Below are 16,016 nucleotides of genomic sequence, written 5' to 3' on the forward strand. Positions count from 1 at the left end.
ACATCCACCATAACAGTCATTAGATGGTTTTACCCCTGAAGAAGTCCGTTTAATGGACAAAACGCGCAGGGTTTAAAGGTGATTAGGATACCTAATTACATTAGGGAGCCCCTACCACTGAACTCACATCTTAGGGTGGTTGGTGGCGCTAATTACATCTATCCTGATGTTTATTGGGTTCCTGGAAACACCTGTGTGTTAATGCAAATTGATCTGGCATTGTACTATATTTTAATTGGATGTTCTAATAGCAATACATTTTTATTAATCTAAGGCCTTTGTCCAACTGTTTTGGGTGTTCATGTCTTTGGTGAGAGGGTATCATTACAGGAGGATTATCTTTTGGCTGAATTCGAATCAGAATTGTGTCCCTATCCCAAGTTGAACTCTGAATCAAGTCCGTTAAAAGAAAAACATCATTGGGACACTCATCATATTGTTTATGGACTTTATTTGGACAATTTCATGTAATTAGCGCCCTCCGGGTTCATCTTCTTTATATATATATATATATATATATATATATATACACCCACCAAGGTAAGTATCATGGAATTCTACAACACTAGGTCTCCACTGTAGGACACAGTACAATGCAATGCAAATTAGGTTATAGTGCGCACACATTAAAGATACAACTTTTCACAAAAGATTTGTTTTATTTCACCGGAGAACTTCAGTAAAACTTCCTCCGCTGCAAAGAACTGTAAACTATTCAAGAGCAATTTAAATTAGCATACCAGAATGAATCATATAGTACAAGCAGCCGTATGTGCTCTGAACAATCTTATTGCATTTAAATTACAAGGTACAGTGTCAGTAACAATGACATTTAGAACATTTACAATTGGGACCCCGTGTAACCACTGGTAGATACAGTCTCAAGTGCACTCTGCCTTAAAGGTCAGGTTAAAGTATTGAGAATGGTTATAAAGTCTGTGGGGAACAAGTGAAAACTTATAATATGGAGTACTGCTGATCCTGTTTGGATTGTTGCAATATTTTTCCTCTCTGTGAGCGATAAACAGCACAGTTTAGCAATCTTTCCAGGTCTCAGTCAACTATACTTTTGGCGTCCTTATATCTTTCCGACAAACCCGGTCTAGTGTAAGAGCTTAGGGTGTCTGCTAGTAACTGCCAGCGGAGAATTATACAGTTGGCTTTAAGTCTCTGTCTCTCTCATATAAGCTATCTACCACATATGCGGAACTGTGTCACTTTCTGAGTGAATAGTCCTCTGTAAGTGATCCACTTGATCCAGCTATGCCCCTTTATTACTGTTTTATGAGCTGTAGCTGTCAGTTATGGGTACTATGCTGCATTTCCCTGGACGAACTATCTCAGGTCACAGGCTGCTAACTCAAACTGCAATTAGTACTTAGGCATCTCACAGTGTTAAGCTGTTCCTGTCTGCAGCATCCCTTTGCTAATACCGTGTTTCCCCGATAATAAGACACTGTCTTATTTTATTTTTTTCAGTCCAAAAAACACCATAGGGCTTATTTTTGGGGTAGGTCTTATTTTAATTAACATTGACAGTGCTAATAGTGTATAGCAGCTCAAGTTGTAAAAGTGATTTGTATAGTAAAAACTTCTGGACAAGTCTGTGTACCATACCGCAATAGAGCTCCAGGAAGGGCTGTAAACATTTGTTTAATTAACCATCCTTTTTTACAGGTGCCACTTAATGAAATCAGCACTCGTTTTTTACTATACATGCCCCTCAGTCCTGCTTTACAATACGGTACTTTACTTACCGTTTTTTTTCTTCACTTTCCTATACTCTCCTCCGTGGTGCAGCTGTAAATGGCGCTGGCACGCACGCCAGCAGCATTTACAGAAAACGAGGGGAGGGTGCGCACTTACTGTGAGAGAGTGAGACGCTGCAGCTGTGATTGGATTTATGCGGGGGTGGGGGGGTAGCTGGGGGCATTGTAGTGTAGCGCAGGGACTGGACAAAATGGGGATTTAGCTAGGTCTTATTTTCGGGGTAGCGCTTACTTTGGACCGTTCTGCAGAAGTAAAGGTAGGTCTTATTATCGGGGAAACATGGTACCAGTAGTAGTTTCTGTCATATTTAACTATATCATGCCATGTACTTGGAGAGCAAGCGGTTAATTGATGCTGCAGCTTTGGTGTATGCTATAACGCAGAGATGTGCGATTTCACAAAATATAAACCTTCACAGTGACTTACTCAGCTGTCCTGTTGGGATAGTTGCTCAAGAAAGCACTGCTGCCTCACTACCCCCTGTGGAGGCTGCTGGATACCTGCTTATTGCGGAGTGGAGAGCCTGCTTCTCGGTGGCCTGCTCACTGTACATCTCTAAGGGAGGAGCTGCGTCCCCACTCCCCTTTCCAGCCTCTCACCTAAGATGGCTGCTCCAACTCCTGCTCACTTTCAACTGTCACACTGTACCACCTGACACCGGTCATGTGATGTGCACCTGTCCTCCTGAGCAGCTACAGAGGCTGCTGGGAATTTGAGAAAGTTGTCTGTCTAAATGTTGCAGTGCGATGAACAGCATCAGCACAACCCACATAGGGGTTAAAGTGAGCCGAAACTGCATTCCCTCAGTTCCAATTGGAGACAGAACGCAGTTCCGCCTCCTCCGACTCACCTAACCCGATGTCCCGGCGCTGCAGAGAGATGCCGGGCGCCCGCTGGTAACACAATCTCACTACTGAGCTCCAGCTTCCGGCTCTGTCAGTGTGCGCTATGGGAGAGACGTCATGACGTCTCTCCCATAATGCAGAGGAGCAGACGCCGAGAGGACTGCGGCGGGAGCGGGGCTTGGTGAGTATGGTGTCCCCCTCCCTCCCATATGTGTAGTGGTGCTTTTACTGGGGGGCAAGCTACTGGGGGCAAACTACTGGGGCATTACTACTGGGGGGCTTTACTACTAAGGGGAAACTACAAGGGGGCAAACTACTGGGGGCATTACTACAAGAAGGCAAACTACAGGGGGGCTAAACTACTAGCGGCATTACTACTTGGGGGCATTACTACTGGGGGCTAAACTACAAGGGGGCATAACTACAGGAGCTAAACTACTGGGGGCATAACTACAGGGGGCAAACTACAGGGGGGCATTACTACAAGGGGGCAAACTACTGGGGACATTACTAATGGGGGTTATCTACTGGGGACAAACTACATGAGGGCTAAACAACTGGGGGCACAACTGCAGGGGGCATTACCACTGGGGGCTAACTACAGGGGACAGGGCTAAACTACATGGGGCAAACTACATGAGGGCTAAACTACTGGGGGCATTACCACTAGGAGGCTAAACTCAAGGGGGGGGAGTAAACTACTGGGGTCATAACTGCAGGGGCATTACCATTTGAGGCATAACTACTATGGCTAAACTACAGGGGGCCAGTGAACAAGCCTGTAAAAAGTGAAATGGTCCGTTTGGTCAGTGGAGATATAGGGCAGCGCGCAGCCCATATCTCTTTGGTGATATCCCGGTCATGTAAGCGCCCACTTGGGCATAACTACACTAGTACTAATTGTTCACTTTGTTAATCTTTTTGTGCACCACTCACTTTAAACTTTGAAGAGATTACTCTGACATACTTGTTACTTTTTTCCAAGAGATTGTTTCTCTATGCTCATGCTGCAAATTAGGCTCATAATGTGTTTATTCTGACATATAGGTTCCTCTCTCTTGTTTCAAGAGATTGCCTTCTAATGTTCTTTATGCAAACCATGCCTATACTGTGACTGCACAGCTGATTTATTTTTAGGACAAAATCATATACTTTACGTAGCTCTAACAACATTTAATACAAATTGAAACAGCCGACACCAAAAGGGTTGTTGTGTTATACCTGTCTTTCCCTTCTGTTTGAAGAGATTATTTTTCAATACTGATGGTGCTAAATTATGTGTATAACTAAATAGATTTATCTGCCTTTAGGACTAATTTATTAACCTGATTCAGCTTGAAAACTAACTACAATCCTCTTTATAATTAATTGTAATTGATTGATTTCAACCAGCTGCACCTAGTCGCTATGCATATATTTACAAGCTATTATCTTCTCTTTTTTTCTTTTCCTCCATACCCAATTCATGCCCTATTGGCATTTATTGCTATCATTTTTTCTCTCCTTATACTCTTGCACCTCTGTGCCAATGTGCTCTCTCATCCAGTTCTTTTCACCACGGTGGTGGTGATTAATGTTTGTGGAAGCCCCTATTCTGGACAGCAGAAGCACATTTCTGTTTACCAGGAATAAGTACTCACTCATCCAACCGTTTACGGCCATACTCCACAGGAGACACCTAATCTCGTCTGATCTTGGAAGCAAAGCTCTGGAAGGCCTGGTCAGTACTTGTTTGGGAGACTGCCAAGGAACACCAGGTGCAGTAAACTTGGCTGGAAAGCAGCAGGAACATTCCTCTATTTTTCTTCTTCTCTTCTTTCAATAGAAAGAACTGATTGATTTTTTTTATATGTTTCATATATGAATGTCCATACCTTTTTACAAATTTGCTGTGTCTTTAAAACCACTTCTTCATGATTCAATCCACTATCTGTTGGTTATCATTAATTAATCTTTCATTAACTCAGCAGATTATACACTCCTGTCTAATCCGCTGCATTAAAATGCCTATGGTGACACTACTGTCAGACATTGATACAGAAGGTGGTTCAACACCATACTAGGCAACAAACCTTTCAATTCATTGGTGCTTAGATTAACTCACGGGATATCATCACAGGAGATTCCAGCTATCCACCTGTTGATAGTGGACATATGTTAAGATACTCCTGCGATTATATATATTAAATTTTCATCTTTTGCGGTATTTACTGTTTATTAATTTGAAATTACCTTGGTATTTATATTTGAGCTTAGAATACCTTATCTTGACTGTCACACTATATTTTATATGATCCTAAATAAAGGTTAAATTTTACTGTCTCATTTTTTCAATAAGAGTGCCCCAGCATAGAGTCTTTCTTTTTCCGTTTTGATTTTTTCAATGTAAACCCACTGACTCTGGGAGAACCACCGACGGTTTCATCTACACATTAGTGTTATATTTCCAAGGTCGGTTACGGACATTTTACCTTACAATAAGGTTTTGTCTGCTATTTTTTACTAGTACGGAACACCCCTCTTTTTCTTTTGTATTAAGTACCCTTTAACATCAATGACAGCTTGAAGTCTTTTGTGGTAGTTGTGGATGAGGCTCTTTATTTTCTCAGATGGTAAAGCTGCCCATTCTTCTTGGCAAAAAGCCTCCAGTTCCTGTAAATTCTTGGGCTGTCTTGCATGAACTGCACGTTTGAGATCTCCCCAGAGTGGCTCAATAAAATTGAGGTTAGGAGACTGAGATGGCCTTCCAGAACCTTCACTTTATTCTGCTGTAGCCAATGACAGGTCGACTTGGCCTTGTGTTTTTGATCATTGTCATGTTGGAATGTCCAAGTACGTCCCATGCGCAGCTTCCGGGCTGATCAGTGCAAATTTTCCTCCAGTATTTTCTAATAACATGCTGCATTCATCTTGCCATCAATTTTGACCAAGTTTCCAGTGCCTTTGTAGCTAACACATCCCCAAAACATCAGCGATCCACCTCCGTGTTTCACAGTAGGAATGGTGTACCTTTCATCATAGGCCTTGTTGACTCCTCTCCAAATGTAACGTTTATGGTTGTGGCCAAAAAGTAAAATTTTGGTCTCATCACTCCAAATGACTTTGTTCCAGAAGTTTTGAGGCTTGTCTCTGTGCTGTTTGGAGTATTAATTAATTAATCTTGTAGTATATAATTTTTTCGTCTGTTGAATATATTAAAAGTTAAGTTTTAATACATCATATATCACAGTTTCATAACTTCACCATCCAGTTAATTTAAAATAAAGTGTGCCCCAGAGAGACATACCAAACAGCCTTTCTTTTGCTTCTTTGCAAAACAATCCTTAACTGTTTGGAGTATTGTAAGCGGAATGCTTTGTGGCATTTGCGTAGTAATGGCTTTCTTCTGGCGACTCGACCATGCAGCCCATTTTTCTTCAAATGCCTCCTTATTGTGCATCTTGAAACAACCACACCACTTTTTTTCAGAGAGTCCTGTATATCAGCTGACGTTTTTTGTGGATTTTTCTTTGCATCCCGAACAATTTTCCTGGCAGTTGTGGCTGAAATGTTTGTTGTCTACCTGACCGTGATTTGGTTTCCACAGAATCCCTCATTTTCCACTTCTTAATTAGAATTTGAACACTGCTGAGTGGCATTCTCAATTTGCTTGGATATCTTGTTATATCCCTTTCCTGTTTTATACAGTTCAATTACCTTTTCCCGCAGATCCTTTGACAATTCTTTTGCTTTCCCCATGACTCAGAATCCAGACACGTCAGTGCAGCACTGGATGAAAGATGCAAGGGTCTTTCAGGAGTCCAGAAACTCACTGACCTTTTATACACACACACTGATTACAAGCAAACAGATCACAGGTGAGGATGGTTACCTTTAGTAGCCATTCAAACCCGTTTGTGTCAACTTGTGTGCATGTTACCAGGCCAAAATCTCCAGGGTATGTAACATTTTGATCAGGGTCATTTGGGTAGTTTCTGTTGTCATTATGATTTAAAAAGAGTAAACACAGTTGTTTGACAATAAATGGCATCACCCAACCACTAACCATGAGTGGAAAAAAAGTTTGTGAGTTATCATTCATATTCTCTGACAAATGGCCAGAAAATCACAAATTCTGCTAGGGTATGTAAACTTATGAGCACAACTGTATATATTCTGTCCATAGCATCAATGCCTTCGTCTTGCAGGAACTGCTGACACACTCCAGCCACATGAGGTCTAGCATTGTCTTGCATTAGGAGGAACCCAGGGCCAACCGCACCAGCATATGATCTCACAAGGGGTCTGAGGATCTCATCTCGGTACCTAATGGCAGTCAGGCTACCTCTGGCGAGCACATGGAGGGCTGTGCAGCCCCCCAAAGAAATGCCACCCCACACCATTACTGACCCACTGCCAAACCGGTCATGCTGGAGGATGTTGCAGGCCGCAGAACGTTCTCCTTGGCGTCTCCAGACTCTGCCACTTCTGTCACATGTGCTCAGTGAGAACCTGCTTTCATCTGTGAAGAGCACAGGGCGCCAATGGCGAATTTGCCTATCTTGGTGTTCTCTGGCAAATGCCAAACGTCCTGCACGGTGTTGGGCTGTAAGCACAACCCCCACCTGTGGACGTCGGGCCCTCATACCACCCTCATGGAGTCTGTTTCTGATCGTTTGAGTAGACACATGCACATTTGTGGCTTGCTGGAGGTCATTTTGCAGGGCTCTGGCAGTGCTCCTCCTGTTCCTCCTTGCACAAAGGCGGAGGTAGCGGTCCTGCTGCTGGGTTGTTGCTCTCCTACGGCCTCCTTTACGTCTCCAGATGTACTGGCCTGTCTCCTGGTAGCGCCTCCATGCTCTGGACACTACTCTGACAGACACAGCAAACCTTCTTGCCACAGCTCGCATTGATGTGCCATCCTGGATGAGCTGCACTACCTGAGCCACTTGTGTGGGTTGTAGACTCCGTCTCATGCTACCACTAGAGTGAAAGCACCGCCAGCTTTCAAAAGTGACCAAAACATCAGCCAGAAAGCATAGGAGCTGAGAAATGGTCTGTGGTCACCACCTGCAGAACAACTCCTTTATTGGGGGTGTCTTGTCTTGCTAATTGCCTATAATTTCCATCTGTTGTCTATTCCATTTTCACAACAGCATGTGAAATTGATTGTCAATCAGTGTTGCTTCCTAAGTGGACAGTTTGATTTCACAGAAGTGTGATTGACTTGGAGTTACATTGTGTTGTTTAAGTGTTCCCTTTATTTTTTTGAGCAGCGTATCTATCTATCTATCTATCTATCTATCCATGAGGACAATAACTTTCTGGGCAATATGCGATCGTCAGCTATAGCTGCTAATTATGTTTATAGTTATAATATTGTATTTGGTAAATACTTATCTGCTGGCAAAACTGGCAATTTAGTATTTGTAGGCAGAGTTCTCTATTCTGCTTAGGGTGTGAGAGCTATTTTAGTCAGTGGAGCACAACTCAATCATTTATCTCCTGAGGTAAATTATCCAAAACCAAACCAAACTCCCAAGGACACAGATGGGGATTATTAGTGGATAGTCTTACTGCCTCACAGCACTGAGGTCATGGGTTAAATTCCGACCATGGCCCTAACTGTGTGGAGTTTGCATACTCTCCCCATGCTCTGTGGGTTTCTTCCCACAATCCAAAAATATACTGGTAGGTTAATTGGCTCCCACCAAAGTAAACCCTAGCGTGAATGTGTATGTACATGTGACTGGGATTATAGATTGCAGTGCCGTAACTTGACATTTTAGCCCCCCCCCCCCCCCCCATTCACAAATAAGGGCCAGTGTGTGCCAAACATATAGGGGTGTGGCTTTATTATGAAGTGGTGTGGCCACAGAGCTCCCTTTTACACATTATGGCCCTCTTTTACAAAGTACAGCAGGCATAGCTAAATTTTAAACTTTAGGCAGGTATTGTGCTCCCTTTTACAAATTACGGCAGGCAATGGCATAGCTCCCCTTTATACATTACGACAGGCATAGCTCACTTTTACACAGCACGGCAGGTAGAGTCCCCCTTTTACACACAACGGCAAGCAGATTCCCCCTTTTTGACACATTAGGCAGGCAAAGTCCCCTGTTTTACACATTATGGCAGGCAGCCCCCATTTTTAACACATTATGGCAGACAGTCCCCCTTTTTTTTTTTTTTTTTTTTTTTTTAAACATTATGGCAGGCAGTCCCCCTTTCATGAGGGGGGAGGGAGAGGGGCAGAGAGTGTCATACTCACCCTCATCTGTGACCTGGGATCCGGCATCCACTGCAGGCTGTCAATGAAGCTCCTGAGTCCCCTGCAGAGGTAGCGGCAGGCAGGCGCCGACGGATGCGGGAGGCAGGCGCCGCAGCGGGACTCAGACCTAAGAGCGCAGCAGTGGGGGGGGAGTGAAGGCGGCCGTGCGGGGGGTGCTGCCGATGGTGCGCCTTCAGTGCATGTGCGCTGTGAGCAAGGCACCATCGGCACACACTTCGTTATGTCCCTGCTAGATTGTAAGCTCCTCTGGGACAAATACTGATATGAATGGCCAAATATTTTCTGTAAAGTGCTGCGGAATATGTGTGTGCTAATTAACTAATAATAATTATAATTATTAATAATAATTATAATAATAATAAATAGTTACTATTGACTGATTTCTCACAGATCTCTTAGAGCTCATAAAAGTCTCCTGTGAGACATGGCAGTATTCAAATGATATATCATGCCCAGTCTCCTTTCTAAAGTGACCCCCCCCCCCCCCATTATCACGCATATTGCGCTCATAGTAATCAGGTTTAGCTGCGTAAAGGGTTCGGTGCCATTTCTACCCCAGGGATAGCCTGCTGAAATGATTATACCCCGTCAGCAGAAACAGAACAGGTGTGGAAGGGGGTGAAAAGAATTGAATACCAATGTTATATTTCTCTCTCAGTTATACAGTCTCCTGTAATGATGTATTAAAGGTATAGATAGCTGTGGAGTTTCAGTACTTCCCTTTGATATTCTATTTCTCCTGGCTGATTTTTGTGTACAGACTTCTGTAGACGACTTCAGATCAGCAACCGATCAAAATGGAGAACTGCAGACACTTTTTTGTATCTCTTTCTTATCTGTCTCTGAGCTATGGGCTGCCAGGTCCTGTCACTACTGGAGGAAGGGGGTGGCTTCATACAGTGCTTCACCCACCTCTATGACAAGCAGCTCACAGCTACTCCTTTTTAATCTCACTCTCACAGTGAATCTATGCTGTCTGAGGCAATGTTGTCTGGCTTCTCACTGCTGTAAATGTACATGTTTCCCCACAGAAGTTTAATTTAGATGCAGTCCACACAAGCCCTTTTAAAGTGATGCCCCATGTTGGGGGTATCACATCTGTGTGACCTCTATTTCCAAATGTGAAGAGCCCTAAATAATATGAGATTGTCTCACTGATTTATTATTTTGCTGCATAAAAGTGACTGATTTAATTGCATTAGGACAAATAAAAGGTCTGTGAGACATTTATTATCTGCCATTCCTGTGTCACAACCGAGAGCTGAGGCTGACTGAGGGAAGCCTCGGATGTAGGAGCTGGCGTGTAGGTGAACCGTGGAGGTGAGATTAGGTTCCTAGACATACAGGATGTTAGAACAGCATGAACCCGAAGGCATGACCACAACAACGGAGTAAAATATAACAGTCAGTTTATTAAACATACAGTATAAATCATGGCAATGAGATATCTTCAGCAGTGAGTGCAGAATGAAAATGCAGTACAGTTCCTGGGAATGCAACTGGTATTTGAGACTGTGGCTATGCAGAACAAGATAACAAAGTCCTTGCCAAAATCCGGAGTTGGAAAGTCCGTGGCCACAGCTAACCGCTGTAATGAGGAACGAGCAAGTACTGCTCAGTAGGTGGTAGACAGGAGACTGGGATAGGCACTGATACACTGAGGTTAAAGAGATGTAGATAGGAGTGCCAGAGACTACCGGACGGAACCGGTGTGAGGAAAGATGTGCTGAACTCACCACTGGAGCATCAGTTCAATGGCGAGCATCGATGGATACTGTGGTCCGATGTTGTGTGGAATGATATGCAGGGTGATATATGAATACTGCTGGAGATGACGGGAAGCACCGCTGTAGGCAGATGGTAACACCAATCACTGCTGAAAGCGATGTAAGTGACACGCTGGAAGCTGGAAGCCAGTGGCTCTTTACCACAGAAGCTAGTGAGCGATGCCATAGTTAATGGAAGCAATAACGATACCAGGACACCGCTGGAAGCTGGAGGCAGAATAGAACCAACGCTGGAAGCCGATGTCAGGACAGCAGTAGAAAGCCAGGAAGCAGAACTGGAACACCGCAGGAGTCGGGCTGCACCGCAGGATGGTAATTGGTGCAGGTCTCTTGGAGAAGCTGAATCACAGGAGCTGGAATACCTGGAAAGTCAAGCTGAGAATTCACCAAACAGGAGAGACATGTTTGCAGGATTGACAACCAAAGCACTGACTATTATCCAGCCCTGGAGCAGGATATTTATACCAGCTGGTGAGCAGGGATTGGCTGGATAATTACACAGAATCCAGACTGCAGTGGATAGGCTGAAAACAACATGTGATGAAAACAAACATGGCTGCGCCCATGTTTGAAACTGGAGGGAAAGTCTGTTTGTATTTAACATGTGAGAATCAGCAGTAATGGCGGCGGAGGCTGCAGAGGGCAGGAGACGCCATACTTTAAACAGATGGATATTTAATATAATGTTGCCATGTCAGCGCTGCTGCGATCCCAGAGGAGAACCTTGAGACACAGATATGCAGCGCACTGCCCGCAGACATCGCAGGTGGAACCCAGGCCAGTCTCAGAAGGCACTTAGCAGGTAACTTTTGGATGCTAATAACCCGGATCGTGACAGTTATTATGTGCACAGAAATAAACGTTGACCTGTGCCTTTATTCCACTGGGTGCATATATACAACTGCATTGCTTGCAGGGCCGTAACTACGTGTGTGCCAGGTGTGCCTGGCACACAGCGCAGTTGCCCTGAGGGCGCAACAGCCAGCGGCATTTAATTAGTCAAATTGACTCATTACATGCCGCCTCTGCTGTGTGCGCCACGCTGTTGAGGAGAGAGCAGCGCCGGAGGCAGTGGAGAAGGAGGAGGAGGGAGGGGGACTGGAGCCGCAGCAGCGCTATGTAATTGTTAGTAGCGCCGCTTCAGCAGCCCCTCTCCTTCCATATTGGCTGCACGGCGCTGCTATGAATGCTGAGATGCGGTTCCTTCAATGCCAGCGGAGAGAGATGGTAAGTATAGCTCTCTCTCTATATATATATATTTCGCTCTCTATTTCTCTATCCTGTCTGCTGCAATGTGTAAAAAGGGGGACTGGCTGCCGTAATGTGTAAAAAGGGGGACGCTGTCTGCCTCAATGTGTAAAAAGAGGGACTGGCTGCCGTAATGTGTAAAGAGGGGGACGCTGTCTGCCGTAATGTGTAAAAAGGGGGACGCTGTCTGCCGTAATGTGTAAAAAGGGGGACGATGTCTGCCGTAATGTGTAAAAAGGGGGACGATGTCTGCCGTAATGTGTAAAAAGGGGGACGATGTCTGCCGTAATGTGTAAAAAGGGGGACGATGTCTGCCGTAATGTGTAAAAAGGGGGACGATGTCTGCCGTAATGTGTAAAAAGGGGGACGATGTCTGCCGTAATGTGTAAAAAGGGGGACGATGTCTGCCGTAATGTGTAAAAAGGGGGACGATGTCTGCCGTAATGTGTAAAAAGGGGACGCTGTCTGCCGTAATGTGTAAAAAAGGGGACGCTGTCTGCCGTAATGTGTAAAAAAGGGGACGCTGTCTGCCATAATGTGTAAAAAGGGGGACTGTCTGCTGTAATGTGTAAAAGGGGCTCTACCTGGTGTAGTGGCGCTACCGTGCAGCGTAATTTGAATAATGGAGACTACTGTGCACCGTAGTATGAATTGGTAATATTTTGTGACCACGCCCCTTCCCCATGAAGCCACGCCCCTATATATTTTCCGCGCACACTGCCCCTATCTTATGTGGGGGGGGGGCAATGCCGTTTCTTGCACACAGCGCTAAAATGCCTAGTTATGGCACGGATTGCTCGTATACATCTCCTTGAATAAGTTGCCCTCATTACTATCAGCAAGCATTGTACAATCCATATCCTAGGTACAAGAGAATTTAGATGGATCTCATTCTCTGCATACAATCAACTCTGAATAGCCCACAGTTTTGTCTACAAGCCCATAACATGTCTTCAGAACGCTTAGTCTATGTGCATCAGCCCAGTTACACCCATTCTACAAAAATAGGTTCAGGGACTATGGGTCTGGGGGTGGAGCCATTAAAAAAAGGGATAGCTAGAGTTTAGAAAGAATGCACTCAAAATGGACTTTAAAATAAATCGTATCTTATGGAATATACATTGTGGCCCAGGACTGGTTCAGGAACCCAGGTCCTGATTAGGTTATATTTAATGAGAGGTTCAGGAACTGAGTTCCTGCTGGAAATTAGCACTGCTTATAACCACTCAGGTGCAAGCAAAGAGACATGTACGACTCTAAATCACCCAAATTTCATATGCTCGACTACGGAGCATGCACAGTGCGAATACTGGCAAGAAGCGGACAGAAAAAGGACTTCCATGCAGCTCTGATTCAGCCTTCCAGTGTGTGCATGCTGTTAGGCCAATGGCCAATCTTACTAGTCTCTTCTTTTCGTTGAGGCACTAAACACCATGGATATTAAGGGGTTAAACTGTGTGACTGATCCTATAATTATGTTCTAATCTAATCAAAAACTTACTCCAGGGGTAAAATAATCAAAATGCAATCTTTGCATAAGTGAAAAAAATGGGTCTCTGTGAGGTGCTTTTTCCCATAAATAATGCTGTGTGTGTACATTACAGAGATGAATAACAAACAGAATAATCTACCTTTGAACTCTGCCATGTGTAATATTGATGCAAGATTATTGAAATATTAAGGCATGCGACATTATAAGAGGAAATGCCTTTCCCTGCTGTTCCTATCATTAAGAATTCCCTATGCATGCATCTATTGCGATGAGCTTCTAATGACATTATCACTTTCAGCTTCAGAAAACAGGGCCAATGGCTTTTGTGGTCATCATCTAATGTTCTACATCGAAAGATAAACAGGAACAAGGTTGTCAGGGAAAATTAAACTTGATGCAAAACAAAATTTAAAGGATACTTATAGTAGAACTGCTATATAGATCAGGTCATTGATTGTTGATCTGCCCAATAAACTGGCATAAGAAGCGTTTTACAGCTAGAACCAGGTGAGGATTGGGATGGAAAACCAGCCTGGGAAATTTATGGAGGCAGCCCTAATGGAGGTGTGGTCTGATGAGGGGGTGGGGTCTGTTGAGGGGCGCGGGATGCCTCCTTATAGGACCTGATTGTATGCAAATGCGGCTTTCCTTGCGTCTATGCTGCCGCTGTGTCTGAAGCCAGGGGTGGATTGAGAACTAAAAGTGGCCCCGTACTATTTTGTAGAAGTGGGCAGCACAAGAGGTACAGTATAACATACCGTGTAGCCATGGCAGCATCACTGGATTGCAGAGTTGCTGTACTGCAGAGATGGAATAACAATGAATGGGGTTAATGCAATGTACTGAGTGTGGTGGGCTGCCTGTCATGTGGACTGGGGCCACATGACAAAACACAAAACAGGCACCACGGACACATCGGCCTACCAGGATTCTTCATGGTGAGCCCTATGGCCAATCCGCACCTGGCTAGAACGGATTCCATTAGGACATTTATAAAGGTATCTGTTTTTGAAAACCCCTTGTAAAATATTAATTATATCTTCTGTATGTGCCAAGTAGTTACTTCATTTAGTTAAATGTACTTTTTTCTTTATTGTATTTATAACTTTGTATTTTTAGTATATAGAAATGTACCTGTAGGATACACACCATTGCAGGAACTGAGTATAGCCCAGATTTATCAAGCCTTGGAGAGTGATAAATTGCACGGTGATAAAAAAAAAGCCAATCACCACCTAACTGCCATCTGAAAAATGACAGATAGGAGCTGATTGGCTGATACTCTATCACCGTGTCATTTATCACTCTCCAAGGCTTGATAAATCTGGGCCTGTGTGTGCTAAACTAATATGATTGAGAAGTTGCCAATTAGCTTACTAGGATTCTGTTCCTCATAAATCAGTCAGGCCACATATAAATTTTAGTCAGGCAGTGGCTTAATAAGCTGATTGCTAAGTTGATAGTGTAAATATAATATAATATATGTGTAGTACGGATGGTGTAATGGTTAGCATTACTGCCTCACAGCACTGAGGTCATGGGTTCAATTCCCACCATGGCCCTAACTGTGTAGAGGTTGTATATTCTCCTGGTACTTGTGTGGGTTTCCTCTGTGTACTCTGGTTTACTTCCACAATCCAAAGATATACTGGTAGGTTAAAGATATACTGGTAGGTTAAATTTACCCCAGCATGAATGTGTGTGTGTACATGTGGTAGGGAATATACTGTAGATTGTAAGCTCTACTGGGGCAGGGATTGATGTGAATAGCTGAATATGCTCTGTAAAATGCTGTGGAATATGTGTGAGCTATGTAATACCACGTTCACACTGCCTTGAAAAATCTGGGTTATTGCACGTGAACGCGCAGTAATCCGGGTTTATGTGCAGTGTGAACAGGGGTCCTGACTAATTCCAGGGTCGTCTGACCCGGTATTTCAACCTGGGAATAAAGAAGGGTTATTCCCGGGTCAATACCGGGTCAGGCGCAAGTGTGAACGGTGTTAAGTGTTCCCGGGTCGATGCGACCTGGGACACTTCAACACTATTGGAGCTGGCGGTGCTTGGGGATCATCTGATCTCCAAGCCCCACCCCCACATGTGACTCGGTGACGTCATCGACACGGCATATTGCCGTGTTGGGGCCGCCAGTCTGAACGGGGTCTCAAGCGGGTTGCACCTGGGAAGGTCTCGTGCACGAGTCCCGGGTGCAACCCCCTAAAAGTCAGTGTGAACACGGTATTAATAACTGTTAATAAATAATAGAGATCCAGTCACTTAGGGCCGTACTTTTACCAGTTGGTGAAGAAGATATAAATCACCAGTAAATGTGTGTTGTTGTTTGTTTTGTTTTTTTTACACCACCTAGTCAGAGTTGGTCAGGAAAGGCTCTTTTTAAACTATCCCAGCCTTGACTTTTGCTCCAAGATGTCATATTAATCATTTCATGATGCTGTCAGTGACCTCTTGGGGCTGCTGTAGCTTGAGCTATAGCCAGAACTTCAGAAGAACCTTGTTACATCAGGAACTGGGCAGAGACTGTAGCCATAGGAGCAGAGTTGCATGCAGAAAGGGACGGAATACATTTATGCTGTGCCTAAATA

The 16,016-nt window shown here is 44.1% G+C and overlaps 2 long non-coding RNA genes and 1 pseudogene across 3 annotated transcripts in view; 1 reads left to right on the top strand and 2 right to left on the bottom strand.

Annotated features, from left to right (window-relative positions):
• LOC135050825 (uncharacterized) overlaps positions 1-2,385 on the bottom strand; it is a 133,188-nt gene extending 130,803 nt beyond the window's left edge. The window contains exon 1 of the long non-coding RNA XR_010241855.1: positions 2,197-2,385. This is a non-coding gene — a long non-coding RNA (uncharacterized LOC135050825). The remainder of the gene's footprint in view (positions 1-2,196) is intronic.
• A 1,880-nt stretch (positions 2,386-4,265) lies between these two features.
• LOC135051885 (5S ribosomal RNA) lies at positions 4,266-4,384 on the top strand (annotated as a pseudogene).
• Positions 4,385-10,278: 5,894 nt separating this feature from the next.
• The window catches only part of LOC135022483 (uncharacterized), a 37,893-nt gene continuing 32,155 nt past the window's right edge, over positions 10,279-16,016 (bottom strand). For both annotated transcript variants that reach the window (XR_010219600.1, XR_010219606.1), the window contains exon 3: positions 10,279-11,035. This is a non-coding gene — a long non-coding RNA (uncharacterized LOC135022483). The remainder of the gene's footprint in view (positions 11,036-16,016) is intronic.

This window comes from Pseudophryne corroboree, chromosome 2, assembly GCF_028390025.1.
Source record: "Pseudophryne corroboree isolate aPseCor3 chromosome 2, aPseCor3.hap2, whole genome shotgun sequence".
Classification (NCBI taxonomy): domain Eukaryota; kingdom Metazoa; phylum Chordata; class Amphibia; order Anura; family Myobatrachidae; genus Pseudophryne; species Pseudophryne corroboree.